Consider the following 18,514-nt stretch of genomic DNA (forward strand, 5'->3'; position numbering starts at 1 on the left):
AACCACTCCCAGAGATCTCACCTAGGCCTGTATTTTACAGATGTGAACAAGCTGAACCAATTTGTAACCAACCTAATATGTCACTGTCAGTCTTTCTTTCTTATAATGTAAAACCCAAGCTAAAATCAACTTTGATCATGTACAATTCTATATTATTGCCACAAGCCACAGAAATGTATGCTAAAATCCACAAAACAGCAAAACAATAGCCATCCTAAATATTATTTAAGAACTTTGATAGTTTTAGCTGATATTTAGAGAGTTTTTCAAAGGGTTATGGTGGTTAAATTGCTGATTTTCTAAACATATGCCATGTCTATTTCAGACGCGTCACATCCATAACGGAATTTCGTCACATCCATAACGCTGACTTTTCCTTCCGAAACTCTGCATGAAATACAAAATATTTTAAACAAAGATTTTTTAATATTCACCTTGGACCCCTCTATCAAATGGATATCTCCATTTCGACATTAGGTTTACGATTTCACAGAGTTTGATAAAAATGTACAGTCACCCAAGAAAAGTGATACTTTTTCTGTCACATCCATAACGCATCTTTTATTGGCATTTTCTGGCATGCCCGAGATGTACTATGGGAATTGTTCTTGTTCTATCACTTCTCCAGTATGGTACAGCCTTAAAATATGCAACACCTGTTTAAATACTGGGAGACAATAAAACATGCACTGGGTCATTTGTTGCCATTTTGAGTTCAAGTGTCACGTCCATAACGCTGGAATTGCCCATTAATCTATCCAGCGTACTCCTTAGCTATCCCACCAAGAATTGTAAAAGAAAAGAATAGAACTCGGGAGGCACGGTGGTGTAGTGGGTAGCGCTGTCGCCTCACAGCAAGAAGGTCCGGGTTCGAGCCCTGTGGCCGGTGAGGGCCTTTCTGTGTGGAGTTTGCATGTTGTGTCCGTGTGGGTTTCCTCCGGGTGCTCTGGTTTCCCCCACAGTCCAAAGACATGCAGGTTAGGTTAACTGGTGACTCTAAATTGACCGTAAGTGTGAATGGTTGTCTATGTGTCAGCCCTGTGATGACCTGGTGGCTTGTCCAGGGTGTACCCCGCCTTTCTCCCATAGTCAGCTGGGATAGGCTCCAGCTTGCCTGTGACCCTGTAGAAGGATAAAGTGGCTAGAGATAATGAGATGAATAGAACTCATTTTAATTTCATATGGAAAAATAAACATCACTACATCAGAAATGGAGATTTGATAAAGGACTATGAGGATGGTGGCATAAAAGCAATTGACTTTGAAATTATGAATGGAATGTTAAAGATCAAATGGATCTGTTCCTTCTTAAGAAATGATGAGATATGGTTCTCGCTGCCTTCTCTTGTTTTCAACAAAGTTGGAGGTATTGAGTTTCAATTAGTATGTGATTTTGAAATATCCAAACTGCCCAAAAAACTCTCTCAATTTCACCAACAGGCTCTGTTATATTGGAAAATGATGTTCAAACATAATTTTAGCCCCCATAATGTGCCATTGTGGAATAATAGGGTGATATTGAGTCAGAGGAGGTCTATGTTAATGGAAGACTGGATGGCAAAACAAATTTGGTCTGTTATGCATATTTTGGATGGAAATGGAAACATTCTTGAGCTAAATGATTTTAATGCTAAATATAGTATGAGTTGCTCCAGTGAGACCTATAGGAAAGTCACACAAAATATCCCAAGAGCCTTTATCCAATTGTTTAAGAATAATATTTTGAACATACCAACTCCAAATTTACACAAAGTAAAGATAGATGGTCTGGATTTAGTAAACGAAAAATGTAACAAATTTTTAAGGCAGTACTTAGTAAACACTTTATCTCCAAGTATAACAAAAAGCTCACTCATTCTGAAAGATTATAACAATTCTGATTTATTATCTATTCGAACAAGACAGGGTTTCCCATACATAGACCATTGTGTGGCGCAGCGCCACACAATGGATTCCTATCGCCACACAATCAGACTCGCGATTTTGAAAATAAAAAAATTCCGTTGCGTATCGTTCCGTTCATTCATAGTGCTCTTTCTTCTCGTTCACGCGCGTGCGCGCACACACCCGCACACACAGAGACAGAAAGACAGAGAGGCATGTACACAGGCCTGCTGTTGCGCATATACCTGGACTGCAAGTAGTCCTGTTAGGCTAATTAAAAATAACGCAGCCTTCCCGATTCGCCTTCCGACCCCTTATTTTAAAAGGTAGCCTACGTCGTGCTCGTGATGAGCTTTATCATAGCCTTCTTGGCTTACAGGAAACGGACATCCCTGAGTCAGGCTATAAACCAATTTCGATGCATACAGTAGCAGCTTGACGCGAGGAACCGGCCTTATTGCATTATCCCGTTTATCCCGCTTCAGCATTCATGCAAGTTATTAATAATGGCTTGACATTCACAATAAATAAGGATTTCCCACTAGCCCAAATAAAATGTTATACTCGCGGGGATGCCTAGTTGATGCTATCTGAAGCATAAAATCTGAATATTTTAAGAAACATCTTTATTAGCTTTACTGGCAAAGTAGAATTGCGAGCGGGATTTCTCAGCTATGAATAGGGCAAGCACATAGAAATTCAGTATTCCTTTGTATATTTTTTTGATGTAATAGAAATTTTTAGTGCTTTGATGATGAAGAAAATGTACTTTTTTATCCATAGATTAAAACAGACCTCAGGAATAGGCTCCAAGGGGAACACCTGGCAGCCTGCTTACAAATCTCCATAAATGGTCCCGAACCCAATGACTTCCCTTACGATAGGGCACTTGAGTTTTTTTTCAGGAAGCCACGCAGAATTAAATGTTTTGATAGGGCATGCAGGCTTTGCACCAATTAGGGTAATGCGTTTTGATTATTGTTAGTTGCCTTGGTGTTACAGGGATGCAAACACAACCATGGTCAACAGAGTGAGGTAGCGTGGCGACGCAGACCCCCCACACACACACACAATATCAGTCAGACAACAGTTTCAACAAAACAGAACATTTATTAATTACTATTATTTATTAATTCAGTTCCCAATCCATCTTCAGTTCCCCACCCCAAAGTCAGTCCATCTTTACTCCTTTTTCTTCCTTTTCTTTGCCACTTCCTGAAGTTTGTGTAGTGCCTTGGATGTATGCACCATGAAGTCATAACACACACATGGGTTACACATTACCATTTGATCACTCGATGTTCTAAAATAGCAGCTAGTCGGGTGCTAACGGTTAGCATTTTAACTAAGCCAGACAGCCACAAGCTTTAATAAGACCAATTCTTGCACGTATAGAACGGTATTACGGCACTTAAATATTATCTAGGAACAAAAAACAAGAGTCATTAACCCGTGTAGACACTACGTTGAGAACATATACAGTCATCATGCAACTCCTCAAATAACATTACGTTTTTCAGGCGTTTTTTACCCCAAGGATAGGTCATGGCTAATATGGTTAGATGAAGGAGGCTAGGTTACGAGAGACAAAGTTAAAAAATATATATATATATACGGTATCTTGAAGAGAACTTGTTCCATGTTGATGGAAACAAAGGGTTTGGGATATGCAAGCTTGCTCAAAAGCAGCCTTCAGGTGAAATACATTATTTAAAGAGGTGCAAAGAGCAGCTTCAGAGGTTCCACTGAGAGTTGAACTCAGACCACTGGATTCAGAGTCCAGAGTGCTAACCATTACACCATGGAACCAAGACACAGCTGCAAGATTGTTTTTACCATCAAATTACTGCCATATAACTGACCTCGCTCTGGCAAAAAATTTAGCACCCACTTGGCCAAAGGTGTACACAAACCACCAATCCCGATACCCGGGAATGAATCAGGGACCTTCAGTCTTACGCTCTCCCTACCGAGCTATTTCAGCATGCCCTACAGGGTTTAACTCATGGCTTCTTCCATGCAGTCGGATACAGCCTTTGGCCCTTGTGAAATGTATGCAGCAAGCAGAAATTTGTTTTTGAGATCACATTCCATTATATTACATTATAGGCATTAAGCAGATGCACAACATCAACTCATCAGACTTGGAGGTAGACCGCCAGATTCAAGCTGCCACCAAAGCCTTCGGTGCTTTACAAAAGCAACTATGGTCTCGCCATGACATCAAGAGAACCAGCAAGTTGAAAGTATACAACGCCGCAGTCTTATCACCTCTGCTTTACGCCAACGAATGTATGAGGCTCTACGGTAAACACTTCAAGTATCTGACCAGGCTACAACTGCGACACCTGCATCAAATCCTCAAAATAAGATGGAAGGACAAGGTCCCCGATGTAGAAGTCCTCAGGCGAGCCAAAACAGTAAGCGTGGAAACACTTATCACAGCCTCCCAACTTCGTTGGGCTGGACACGTCTGGCGCACGCTTGACACGCGACTACCCGAAGCCGTTTTCTACGGAGAACTGAGCCTAGGAAAGAGGCTGACAGAAACAAGGAGGACAGAAACTGAGGTACAAAGAGGTTTGGAAGAGGAACATGAAGAATGCCCTCATTATCGATCAGTCTTTTAAAACTACCTAATTTCCTGACATGGGATCCTTGGCCTGCTTCTCCTTCTTTTGACGCATGTTTCAGGAAGCAGATGTTGCTTTATTGTTCAGTGTGAGCAATTGGGTGGAGGTTGGTGAGAAGTGGTTCTTCAGAGCACATGGTGGCTTTTGGACCACCATGTTGAAGAAGGGAAGTAGGTGTGCATCCTTCTTTCACATTGTTAAAGCTATCCATGCTGACTTTGCTCAGTAGATAGAATACGTTTTTGAGACTGGATGTCGGGATTTTCATCCCCCTGTGTAAATACTGTATGTGAGTGGGTCGAACTGTGGGCTTCAAAACAATAATCAAGAGAAAAGACATCTGTTCAAGGCAAAGTCACTGCCTCGTCACTATTTAGTGAAGCACCTCAGCAGCCATGACATTTTTTTTTCTTTGCTCAGTTGGTTAGAGTGTGGTGCTAATAACACCAAGGTCACAGGTTCAATCCCTGTACTGGCCAGTTCTCTCCTTTACAGGTCCTGTTGTTGTCAGGACAGGGGAAGCCTTTTTCTGTTGAGGGAAATGTTCTGCAAAACAAGAGCTTCTCTGGTTGTTTTGCAAAATGTCAATCGATTCCTTGTATCTGGATGTGCCATTGAAATACAGTAACTCAACTGATTGCAGGACGCAGGAAATTCAAATACACGCATGAGATTGCCTCAAAGAGAAGCACTAATGAATCTCGTAAAAATCAGTGCTCCTTTTTCAATTCATCTAATTGTGCTTCATTTTGAAAGTAACTTTAATTTCATAAACTCTAAAAGGTATCTTTAGTTGCTTGAATCACTCAAAACCACTCCAAAACATAGCAATTACCGAAGGATCCAGGAAGGTAGTAGCCATTGTTAGGGTATGATACACAGATAGATGGTCTTTTTCTTTGTATTTTCTCTTCTCTTATTCACCACTAAATAATACAGTCATTAGCTAACTGCTTTTCCAGAAAGTCCATAGTGAGAATTCACCAGTTGACCACTATTTCATTCTGAGGGGACTGACTCAGGTGTTTTTCATTTAAAGTGCACAGGATCTGATCAGAACTTGAGCTCGTTCACAGCCCAACCCACACAATCCAATCTGGCAACAGAGGGTACAATGGATGGTCCATCACACCATGTGAGCAGACCAAGTGAGTTAAACATTGATGGGCAGTTATCACTCTGATTTGGTTCTAGGGGCACAGCCAATTATGCTTTCCATCCATCCATTATCTGTAACCATTTATCTTGTACAGGGTCGCAAGCAAGGTGGGGCCTATTCCAGCTGACTATGGGCGAGAGGCAGGGCACACCCTGGACAAGTCACCAGATCATCACAGGGCTAACACATAAAGACAAACAACCATTCACACCTACAGTCAATTTAGACCCACCAATTAACCTAACCTGCATGTCTTCAGGGGAAAACAGAGCACCCAGAGGAAACCCACACAGGCACAGGAAGAACATGCATACTCCACACAGAAAGGCCCCCATCAGCCACTGGGCTCAAACCCAGAACATGCTGGCTGTGAGGCGACAGCGTTAACCACTACACGACTGTGCCACCGCCAACTGTTCTAATGCTCCCCGAGCCACCATGTTGCACCCAAATCCAGACCTATAGTGCCCAATATCATTGAAGCTGTGATGGTACTGGAATAAACCTCAGATCCAAAATTGCAGAAGTGGACCATACCTATCTTGAAGAGAACTTGTTCCATGTTGATGGAAACAAAGGGTTTGGGATATGCAAGCTTGCTCAAAAGCAGCCTTCAGGTGAAATACATTATTTAAAGAGGTGCAAAGAGCAGCTTCAGAGGTTCCACTGAGAGTTGAACTCAGACCACTGGATTCAGAGTCCAGAGTGCTAACCATTACACCATGGAACCAAGACACAGCTGCAAGATTGTTTTTACCATCAAATTACTGCCATATAACTGACCTCGCTCTGGCAAAAAATTTAGCACCCACTTGGCCAAAGGTGTACACAAACCACCAATCCCGATACCCGGGAATGAATCAGGGACCTTCAGTCTTACGCTCTCCCTACTGAGCTATTTCAGCATGCCCTACAGGGTTTAACTCATGGCTTCTTCCATGCAGTCGGATACAGCCTTTGGCCCTTGTGAAATGTATGCAGCAAGCAGAAATTTGTTTTTGAGATCACATTCCATTATATTACATTATAGGCATTAAGCAGATGCACAACATCAACTCATCAGACTTGGAGGTAGACCGCCAGATTCAAGCTGCCACCAAAGCCTTCGGTGCTTTACAAAAGCAACTATGGTCTCGCCATGACATCAAGAGAACCAGCAAGTTGAAAGTATACAACGCCGCAGTCTTATCACCTCTGCTTTACGCCAACGAATGTATGAGGCTCTACGGTAAACACTTCAAGTATCTGACCAGGCTACAACTGCGATACCTGCATCAAATCCTCAAAATAAGATGGCAGGACAAGGTCCCCGATGTAGAAGTCCTCAGGCGAGCCAAAACAGTAAGCGTGGAAACACTTATCACAGCCTCCCAACTTCGTTGGGCTGGACACGTCTGGCGCACGCTTGACACGCGACTACCCGAAGCCGTTTTCTACGGAGAACTGAGCCTAGGAAAGAGGCTGACAGAAACAAGGAGGACAGAAACTGAGGTACAAAGACGTTTGGAAGAGGAACATGAAGAATGCCCTCATTATCGATCAGTCTTTTAAAACTACCTAATTTCCTGACATGGGATCCTTGGCCTGCTTCTCCTTCTTTTGACGCATGTTTCAGGAAGCAGATGTTGCTTTATTGTTCAGTGTGAGCAATTGGGTGGAGGTTGGTGAGAAGTGGTTCTTCAGAGCACATGGTGGCTTTTGGACCACCATGTTGAAGAAGGGAAGTAGGTGTGCATCCTTCTTTCACATTGTTAAAGCTATCCATGCTGACTTTGCTCAGTAGATAGAATACGTTTTTGAGACTGGATGTCGGGATTTTCATCCCCCTGTGTAAATACTGTATGTGAGTGGGTCGAACTGTGGGCTTCAAAACAATAATCAAGAGAAAAGACATCTGTTCAAGCAAAGTCACTGCCTCGTCACTATTTAGTGAAGCACCTCAGCAGCCATGACATTTTTTTTCTTTGGCCAGTTAGCTCAGTTGGTTAGAGTGTGGTGCTAATAACACCAAGGTCACAGGTTCAATCCCTGTACTGGCCAGTTCTCTCCTTTACAGCTCCTGTTGTTGTCAGGACAGGGGAAGCCTTTTTCTGTTGAGGGAAATGTTCTGCAAAACAAGAGCTTCTCTGGTTGTTTTGCAAAATGTCAATCGATTCCTTGTATCTGGATGTGCCATTGAAATACAGAAACTCAACTGATTGCAGGACGCAGGAAATTCAAATACACGCATGAGATTGCCTCAAAGAGAAGCACTAATGAATCTCGTAAAAATCAGTGCTCCTTTTTCAATTCATCTAATTGTGCTTCATTTTGAAAGTAACTTTAATTTCATAAACTCTAAAAGGTATCTTTAGTTGCTTGAATCACTCAAAACCACTCCAAAACATAGCAATTACCGAAGGATCCAGGAAGGTAGTAGCCATTGTTAGGGTATGATAGACAGATAGATGGTCTTTTTCTTTGTATTTTCTCTTCTCTTATTCACCACTAAATAATAGAGTCATTAGCTAACTGCTTTTCCAGAAAGTCCATAGTGAGAATTCACCAGTTGACCACTATTTCATTCTGAGCGGACTGACTCAGGTGTTTTTCATTTAAAGTGCACAGGATCTGATCAGAACTTGAGCTCGTTCACAGCCCAACCCACACAATCCAATCTGGCAACAGAGGGTACAATGGATGGTCCATCACACCATGTGAGCAGACCAAGTGAGTTAAACATTGATGGGCAGTTATCACTCTGATTTGGTTCTAGGGGCACAGCCAATTATGCTTTCCATCCATCCATCCATCCATTATCTGTAACCACTTATCTTGTACAGGGTCGCAAGCAAGGTGGGGCCTATTCCAGCTGACTATGGGCGAGAGGCAGGGCACACCCTGGACAAGTCACCAGATCATCACAGGGCTAACACATAAAGACAAACAACCATTCACACCTACAGTCAATTTAGACCCACCAATTAACCTAACCTGCATGTCTTCAGGGGAAAACAGAGCACCCAGAGGAAACCCACACAGGCACAGGAAGAACATGCATACTCCACACAGAAAGGCCCCCATCAGCCACTGGGCTCAAACCCAGAACATGCTGGCTGTGAGGCGACAGCGTTAACCACTACACGACTGTGCCACCGCCAACTGTTCTAATGCTCCCCGAGCCACCATGTTGCACCCAAATCCAGACCTATAGTGCCCAATATCATTGAAGCTGTGATGGTACTGGAATAAACCTCAGATCCAAAATTGCAGAAGTGGACTATACCTATCTTGAAGAGAACTTGTTCCATGTTGATGGAAACAAAGGGTTTGGGATAAGCAAGCTTGCTCAAAAGCAGCCTTCAGGTGAAATACATTATTTAAAGAGGTGCAAAGAGCAGCTTCAGAGATTCTACTGAGAGTTGAACTCAGACCACTGGATTCAGAGTCCAGAGTGCTAACCATTACACCATGGAACCAAGACACAGTTGCAAGATTGTTTTTACCATCAAATTACTGCCATATAACTGACCTCGCTCTGGCAAAAAATTTAGCACCCACTTGGCCAAAGGTGTACACAAACCAACGAATGTATGAGGCTCTACGGTAAACTGATTGGATAAAATTAATATCATGGTGGGCTGTTCAAACTGCGGAAATAGTTTGCTCAAGCTACTTTCAAAACACTATAACTTTCCAACCTTAGAACAAAAAACTTTTGTAAGTCTTGAATAAGGTTCATCAATGTGTGTTTTATTGTTATATTTACTCTATATATTGCCCTCTGTTCCCCTTTAACAGACACTGTAGTCCAGGGGTCACGTCCCCACATGGGATCGCTTGACTTACAAATGGGATTGCAAGAGAAGCTCCTCTTTTGTTTCATTCATTTATTTTATAAATTAATATTAGAAATATTGATTATCACATCTGCCAATATTTTAAATGTTACTAGAAGCCACATTTCATTTAATAGACTATGTGTCATTTGAATCATTCTCACTATCCTGCCACGATACACTAGTGGAGTTCAGCTATAAAAATAGACAAACGTCCCAGTCCATGTGATTGATGTTAAACACAGGCTACATATTTTACTGTGCTCTTAAAATGTTCAAAATATTAATTACAAATGTAGGATGGTGAAGACTTTAGGGTCATTTGCCCAAAAAGTTCAGGAAAGTCTGCTGTAGTCTATTTCTACACACACACTCGCCGCACACACTGAACACTTGTTTTGTGCATCAGTGCAATCATACTCCACTGATTATTCTCAGGTTCATATCACTCAACTGTGTTGCCATCAAATCCTCCCATTGCAGAGATACGACCGTCTAGTGTGCACACATACACACAACACTGACGAGAGTGCATGAGAATCACCTAAGCCCAGGTTCTTGTGATGGGCTCAAACCTTCTCACACTGTTTAAGTAATTGTCACCACCGAATCCTCTGATGCAGTACACAAAGTCATTCAGATAAACCATCCCGTGATAGGCTCTTGGGCTCTCATCAGGGCATATCACACTGACCCAGAGATCCGCTTGCATATCATACGTTACTATGGCATAGTTGGGACTGTCATGGCTCCAGCCACCAATGGCTAGAAGAACGGCATTGGGCAGGCGAGGCTGCGTGAAGTCAGAACTGAGAGATTCATTCAGGTTGAGCCCATAGATGTTCTTCAGAACTCTGGTGATGATCGGCTTACATGCTGCATTATCTGTTACAAAAGCGTTGCTCCTCACATGTTTCATGAAGTAACTGTGCGTCAGTAGCTCCATACGCACCTTGGGCAGTAACACGCCCATATGAGCGTTCCGATTCTGCGGTGCATGTCTGACCCACTGTAAGATGGTCTCAAACACCACGTTCTCCTGTTTCACGTTCAGCTCATCATTCTCAATTATCTCACCAAGCTGCTCAACCGTCAGGTCCAGGAGCTCCTCAAAGACGTGCACTATCTTCTCAAAGTTGTGTAAGTGCCCTGTCACACTACGACGTTCTCACCAGCGTTCGAGTAACGTGTTGCGAAACGCAGAGGAACGTCGAGAACGTTAGAAAAAAGTTACAAGAAAGTTAGACGAGTGTCGGCAAACGTTGGGGAACGTCGAGGGACGTCGGCGAACGCTGAGGGTGAAAAATAGTTTTGGGTGTGCACAAAAATTCAGGACGTTCTATCAAAACGCTACTTACACGTTAGAGGAACGTTACACGAAAGTTTGCGGGCGTTACTCGAACGTTACTCGAAAGTCAGGACATTCCCTGGACGCTAGGCGGACGCCAGCCCATCAGGGTCGAGTGTCCAGCGCGTGCCTAGCGCTTGGGTAACGCTTGCCTAACGCCTGTGTAACGTCCATCGAACGTCTGTCCAGCGTGTCGCCAACGTTTTTCAGCGTTCGTCAGCGTTCGCCGAGCGTTCTTAACGCTCATGTAACGTTCTTTCAACATCTTTCTAACGTCTGTCAGCGTTCTGAATTTTTCCAGCGTCTGTGTAACGTCCAGAACATTACCTGGACGCAAGGCAGACGCTACCCAAACGCTATGATAACGCTATCAAAGCGCTGTGGACGCTATGAGAACGCTAGGTTTTGCTGCTATTTTGGACCACAAACGTCACCTGACACTGAGGGAACGTTGGCTGAGCGTTACCCAAGCGTTACAAGACATCGTTGACCTAGAAACTTAATTTGAAGAACGTCGACGTTCCCCGGCGTTTCTCAAATTTTTAAAAACGCAACCAAACGTCGAACAAAACGCTATAGTGTGACAGGGCCATAAGATAAACTGGAAGGCCTACTGCTTCAACATCTCACAGATATCAAAGTGAGGAAGACAGCAGATGCCAATGCAGTTCTCCAAACACAGCTAAGCCTTCAGGAATGCGCAGCGCTCATTCACCAGGCTGCTCACTGCCAGGTAATCAGCAGTGATCAGCAGCTCATGCACATTTTCCTCCGTGATGTTAACACGATATCTATACACATACTCCATGATCAGCTCCATCATCTTAGAGGAAATGTCAGGGACACTGTACTTATCTGGAGGGTAGCAGCTGTTAGTGAACAAAGTCGTGAAGTATGAGCTGCAGCAACACAGGATGATCTCATGCGCGTGGAACTCAGCACCATCAACTTTGATGAGTACATCACAGAGCTTCTTCTCGAACCACAGTTCATCGATGACATTGTAGCCTGTTGTCCTCGCGTCCTCGCCATTTATTTCTCTGCTTACTCATATTCAGTTCAGTGTGTTTGTGCTGATGGTACAAATGAGTTTTTAAACCCAAACTGTTTTTAAACACAAACAGTTCTAATTCCTTAAATATGTATGAATACAATATGGAGTGTATGTGAGAGAAACTCTGTAATTCAGGATAAATCTCTGTAAAGGGGGTTTGTAAAAACAGCTTTTAAAGCCTGTGTCCAAAATGTGTACATGTTCACTGTAAAGAACATTTTACTTCCCTGAAAAATGCCAGCTCCAGGGTGAAATGTCCAAATGCAATTAATTATATGTTAAAATTATGAAATATTGTTGAGGAAATAGTTATTTATTTATTTGATTGATTGATGTTTCTTTATTCAGGTAAATATCAACTTTCCATAATACATTATCATCTGTATATGATCACATACGGTGGCACGGTGGTGTAGTGGTTAGCACTGTCGCCTCACAGCAAGAAGGTCCGGGTTCAAGCCCCATGGCCGGCGAGGGTCTTTCTGTGTGGAGTTTGCATGTTCTCCCCATGTCCGCATGGGTTTCCTCTGGGTGCTCTGGTTTCCCCCACAGTCCAAAGACATGCAGGTTAGGTTAACTGGTGACTCTAAATTGACCGTAGGTGTGAGTGTGAATGGTTGTCTGTGTCTATGTGTCAGCCCTGTGATGACCTGGCGACTTGTCCAGGGTGTACCCCGCCTTTCGCCCGTAGTCAGCTGGGATAGGCTCCAGCTTGCCTGCGACCCTGTAGAAGGATAAAGCGGCTAGAGATAATGAGATGAGAATAATATTAACTAAGTTCCTATCTTTCACCAATTTCTTGATACAGGCCATTTAAAATATGCAGATCATTAATCTGACCTGTCAAGGTCACTCCAGGGCAAAACCAATGCTCCCAAATGAAAGCCCATATATGACTTCCTGTTCATGGTTAATAGTAACTATGGCCTTACCTTGTGCCGTTTTTGAGATATAGGCCATTGAAAATACATGACATAATATTGACCTAGGTCAATAGGTCAAAACTATAAATAGTCATTAAAACATGTTTTTCTATGGCAAAGGAGCAAGACTAACTCAAAGACCATGAAAAATGGTGGCACAGTGGTGTAAATGGTTAGCACGGTCGCCTCACAGCAAGAAGGTTCTGGGTTTGAGCCCAGCGGCCGGTGGGGGCCGTTCTGTGTGAAGTTTGCATGTTCTCCCCGTGTCTGTGTGGGTTTCCTCCGGGTGCTCTGGTTTCCCTCACAGTTCAAAGACATGCAGTTAGGTTAATATGGGATGGCCTTGGGCTGAGGTGCCCTTGAGCGAGGCACCGAACTCCTCCCCGGGCGCTGTTAGCATGGCTGCCACTGCTCTGGATATGTGTGTGCTCATTACTCACACGTGTGTGCAGTGTGTGTTCAGATGGGTTAAATGCAGAGAAGAATTTCACAAGTGTGTGATGAATAAAGTTGTTATTGTTCTTCTTCTAAATAGACAAAACTTTGACTTTTTGCTAGAGTCACCTAATTTTTTTTCCTCTCTCTCTCTCTACACCCTGTTTGCACTGTTATTGGAGATGCTTTAATCTCATTGTACATGTGTATAATGACAATAAAGGCATTCTCTTCTATTCTAGTTGAGAAGTTCAAGGTCATGTAACTCAGTCAAAATAGGTCAAGTCGCTTAACTGATGCAAAATATTTTGAAGCCCTGCAAATAGGGTCTCCGTACCCAATTTGGTGAAAATTCATGAAAAAATGAAGGAGTAGCGATTTAACATATAAGTGACCTTTGACCTAATTCTGGCAAAGGGTCAAGGTCAGAGGTCAAATGAGTGAAAAAAAGTATTAAGGTATAAGGGCCATGGAAGATGGCATGAAAGAATTTTGTCTAGCTTGTCCTGGTACTGTGCCAGGTGGTCCCATTCATAGCCATTCCTGAAAAATTTATGATGTCATAAAATGACGTCATGACATCAGTTGTCGTCATGCATGATATGGAGAGTACAGATAGTCACTACCTATATGCACACCAAGTTTCATGCAGAAATCTTAAAAACTGAGCAAGAAATGACCCTTGTCTAATTACTACTACAACATGTACACTAAACCTAAGCAATTTCAAGATCCCATTTTCAGAGAGATCACGTGACGCATCTATGGAGTTGCACGCTCACTGAGGGAGCTCCTGACACAAAGCCACCTTTTTTCAAAGTTTAACCTCATTTATATCGATTGTGTTGATTTATTTTTGCCGGTTTACTTTTCTAAATGTCTACGGTGCGTAAACAGCTGACTTTAATGCCCTCATCCTCAAAGCAAAAGAAGGAAAAAGTTAACGGAAAGTTCTGATACTGGAGCTACAGCTAATGTTAAAATGGCGGACACTCTGGCAAGACTTGAGTGCGTACTGAAGTCTGAAATGGCAACGATGAGAAGCGAACTATCCTCTCATATGGCTACTGCGTGTTTGAAAATTGAATCGATATCAGGGGAACAGAGAGAACAAAAGAAAATCCTGAATGGCCATGCCCGTCGTTTGGACACTGTCGAACAACAGCTAGTTGAACTACAAGACCGTAGCAGACGTAATAACCTCCATCTGCTTGGGCTCCCCAAAGGTATGGAGAAGGATGATGCAGTAGGCTTTCTCAAAAGATCTCTACCTATTTGGCTACCAATGCTGGTGGACAGAGAGACTGAAACAGAAAGAGCTCATCGCATTTACGTCAGTGCCGCTAACAAGAGACCCCGAGTCGTCATTTTCAAGCTTCTCCGTTTCAACGACCGAGATGTCATACTACGTGAAGTTAGGAAACATGGGCCGATTCGTCTGGACGACGGAGTGATCCTCAGCTTTTTTCCTGACTACTCTCCCACTACTGCCAAGAAACGAAGCTCGTTTACTGCAGTGAGGAAGGAGCTGAGGGATAAGGGAGTTCAGACCTTTCTTCAGTATCCAGCAACTTTGAAAGTGACTTTTAATGGTGAGACTTCCTTTTTGCAAACACCGGAGGAGGCACGTCAGGTCCTCGACTCCTTATCTGAAACTATTGATACAGGTAACATTAGTCCACTAGACTAATGTTTGGATTGTTTCATGCTAGGACCTATGTTGGTATTGTTTTCATGCTAGCCAAGCCATGTTGCCATCATCGTCCTTTAACTGGCCGTAACAGCAGGTCTTGGCGTCATTTTTTCCTCTCCTTTGAGTTAAACCTACAAACAGTGTTTTCTGAGCTTTATGATACCTTATACCATGTTTTCGAGGAAAGTGCTAATTCTATCGGCAATTATGCTTGACCCCCTTTTTTTTATATATATAATGGGAGAATTTTATCACTTTTTTTAATCACTATCTATAGGCTAGCCTTATGGATGTCTCAAGAACTCAGATCTGTTTTAGTTTTAGGCTACATTGCTGTTTATATAACATGGCTAACCTATGGTTTTTTTTTCTTTTTTCTCCTACCTCACACTAAAGCATAGAGGTGATGGTCTTTGTATTAGATAATTGGGCTTGTGTCAGATCCCAGATTATGTGCACACCAGTGCTGATGTCACGGATTACTAAGAGCAGGGCTCTCAAGTCTCACGCATTGAGCGTGACAGTCACGCTTTTCGGTCTTTTGTCACGCACTCCCGCCACACATTGTATTTCTCATGTTGAAAAAAAATTATAATATAAATTTCTCTGGCGCGCCGCTATCGCTATGGAAATGGCAGGAAACAAGCACGTCTCCCATGAGTCGAGCCTGCCACTTACCAGCCAATCAAATAAAGGAAAAGGGCGGGGCTACACAATAGTCAATCAGAAGCACTATTGTATCTGGGTCGATAACAGCTCCACTTGTTCACAGGCAATAACAGACGCTGGTCAGTAATAATAACAGTGACACTAACGTGTGTTTAAAGTGCTGATGACACGAACATGACTCTATGCAATTTCTTAAATAAACTATACAACATGGCAAACATGTTAGATTTCTGTTATAATTACGTGAAAAGAAGCTGTTGTTACGCGAATATCCAACTTTTAATTGCACAGCGCAAGAAAACTGGGTCCGTGGCTCGCGGCCATGCTGTGACGTCAGCAGAAGAACACGCTGCGGTTCACTGGCTGTTCTACTCAATGGAAATGGCGCATGAAAACGCCGGTCTACTTGGCAGCTGGCATCACAGTTCTGAACAAAAGAACAACCAAATACTGGTACTTTAAGCAGTGATCATGATGGCATGATTTTATCTGATTTTAAATAAATGAGATTGATAATAATGTGAATGTTCACAACTAGTACATACAAACTCTGCAGCTTCTCATTCAGCAGCTGCGTCATACTCCGCAAAAACATCAGCAAGAACCTACAATATAAATGGAAATGCAATACACTAAGCTCAAATGACTTTTGGAAAGTATAATTTCTAAATTTTTTCTACATATTCTTGAAGTCGGTCATCGGGGTACTTTCTACCGTTCCCTAACAACGCATGGCAAAGGGTAAAGTGTAGTGTTGCTACGAGTACTTGCTAAAGCCTCCGGTGGAAGATCCTCGATGTGCTGATAAGACATACAGTTCTATATAACACACAAGTGTCACGATAATCACAAAACAGATGCAAATTGTTAAAATACCTAATTTTTAAGCAATCATGTGTTGATCTCTTCCGAATAGAATCTATGATAGCCTACCCTCTTTACCCTTTGCCTCTCGTTGCTAGGCGGCAGTTACATGAAAGCCGCAAGCTTTCACAAGCAAATACATGACTGATATCACGCCGACTTTATGATTACATTTATGATTATCATGAATGTGTACTCTATGATGTGTACTCTATGAGCGCTCTGGAGCGAGTCGCTTCCAAGATGGCCACGCAGACTGCAGTGTTACTATTTTTAGCATCATGTCGGAGCACTCTATAGCTCTACGTACCTTTATCTTGTCGTTTCTCAACACATGTTCTGACAGGAGGACTGTCTTTGGAGGAGTCGCCTTGTCCCAGGCGACTGCTGGATCCGGCGTAGCTACTAGTAGACCCCCTCCGGAATACTGTAGGCACTGCTGATGGTAGCAACACACGTTTGTGCTGAACTGCACACCCAAGAGATTCTTTTAAGCTGGGAAGGGTGTCAAAACAATCCAAATCGAAGTGTTCAGAGCACAGGAGAGATGTTGGTGAGGGCTCCCACTTGTCACGAGTGCGCCTGACTTGCTTCACCCACTTCGCATGCAGCTCGGGATCTCTGGGAAACTTGAATAAACTTACTCCATCCTTGTGGGTTTTGGAGCAAAAGCCGGCAACACAACGCGAAGGCATAATAACTATAACTATATATATATATATATATATATATATATATATTAGTGCTGTCAAAAATGTCGCGTTATTAACGCGTTAACTTGACTCAATTTTAACGGCGATAATTTTTTTATCGCGAGATTAACGCTCTGTGACATGATGCCAGGCCCCGCACAGCCAGAGTCCTCTGCCCTCCCCCGAAGAGCCACGGTGCTCGGCTGGTTTCGTTTTCCCATCGGCGGCTCCAGCCCCACTTTGCAGTGGCTGTGACGTGTTATGCTCTGCAATAAAAAAAAAAAAAAACATTGGTACAACCAGTGTTTGAACTATGCCGATATTTTCGGGGGGGGTCCCTTATTTTCCCTTGGGGGGGTGCTTGCGCTTGTCTCAGAGCGCGGCTCTCCATCGCGCGCTCACTTCGGATATGCAAATGCTTCCCGTTACACATGATTGCTATGTCAATAAACATCATTTTGCCAATATTTTAGAGACCCCCCAACATTTCCCAAATCATGTTTTCAAGGGATCTCATGTCTGTTTCAGGGGATCTCGGATCCCCCGAGTACCCCCGTAGTTCGAACGGTGAGTAAGCCCATTCACTTTTTTATGCTGATAAGAGAATTACAATGGCTTTTCATGTGACAAAAATGTGCGATTAAATTGCGATTAATCGCGAGTTAACTACGACAGTCGCGACATTAATCGCAATTAAATATTTTAATCGCTTGACAGCACTAATATATATATATATATATATAAAATTTATAATGTATAATAATAATACTAATAATGATAAACTGAACACCTGTCGCATCAACAACAAACTGGTAAGTGAGGAGGAAGATTCTTTCGCTGACGTCATATAGCCCCTCCTCCTCATTCGTCTCCTGGGTGCTGCAGCCCTGTCAAATTTGCCCAAATAGCCGCGTTTTTTTTATCATAACTTGTAAAATAGGCGCCTTCGTGAATTAATATATGGATCATCGGGAATTACTTTTTATGTTATAAAACATCGCCAAAGATGTCAAAAACATGTCATCAGACCTTTAAAGCAGCATGTGAATACCAGTAAGAGTGAAGTTTTTTTTTAAATTTGTCATTAGTTATGAAAGACCCGTTTGTGAAAGATTAAGTTTGTATTGTTCCAGCAGGCAGCACTGGCCTTTCTGGTCACAGCTGTGGAGTATGCCATGGATAAACTCCTGTTGGAAGATGCTCTCCTGAAGCATGCGAGATTTATTGATGTGCAGCTGAGGGCTGAGTGTGGGGTTGAAGATGTCCTCTACTTTCTAGACAGGCAAGGGTTTTCACATAATGACTACATATTTTTAAGTTTAATGGTCATGATCACAAAACA

General features: G+C 42.7%; 4 non-coding genes and 1 pseudogene across 4 annotated transcripts; 1 reads left to right on the plus strand and 4 right to left on the minus strand.

Annotated features, from left to right (window-relative positions):
• Positions 1 to 3,621: 3,621 nt before the first annotated feature.
• trnaq-cug (transfer RNA glutamine (anticodon CUG)) lies at positions 3,622 to 3,693 on the minus strand. The gene has a single exon. It is a non-coding gene; the product is annotated as a tRNA-Gln (tRNA).
• A 2,641-nt stretch (positions 3,694 to 6,334) lies between these two features.
• trnaq-cug (transfer RNA glutamine (anticodon CUG)) lies at positions 6,335 to 6,406 on the minus strand. The gene has a single exon. It is a non-coding gene; the product is annotated as a tRNA-Gln (tRNA).
• Positions 6,407 to 7,642: 1,236 nt separating this feature from the next.
• trnai-aau (transfer RNA isoleucine (anticodon AAU)) lies at positions 7,643 to 7,716 on the plus strand. Its single transcript has one exon. It is a non-coding gene; the product is annotated as a tRNA-Ile (tRNA).
• A 1,346-nt stretch (positions 7,717 to 9,062) lies between these two features.
• On the minus strand, positions 9,063 to 9,134 carry trnaq-cug (transfer RNA glutamine (anticodon CUG)). Its single transcript has one exon. It is a non-coding gene; the product is annotated as a tRNA-Gln (tRNA).
• A 721-nt stretch (positions 9,135 to 9,855) lies between these two features.
• Positions 9,856 to 12,856, minus strand: LOC132882518 (kelch-like protein 10; annotated as a pseudogene).
• Between the last annotated feature and the right edge of the window lie 5,658 nt (positions 12,857 to 18,514).

Source organism: Neoarius graeffei, chromosome 3, assembly GCF_027579695.1.
Source record: "Neoarius graeffei isolate fNeoGra1 chromosome 3, fNeoGra1.pri, whole genome shotgun sequence".
Taxonomy (NCBI): domain Eukaryota; kingdom Metazoa; phylum Chordata; class Actinopteri; order Siluriformes; family Ariidae; genus Neoarius; species Neoarius graeffei.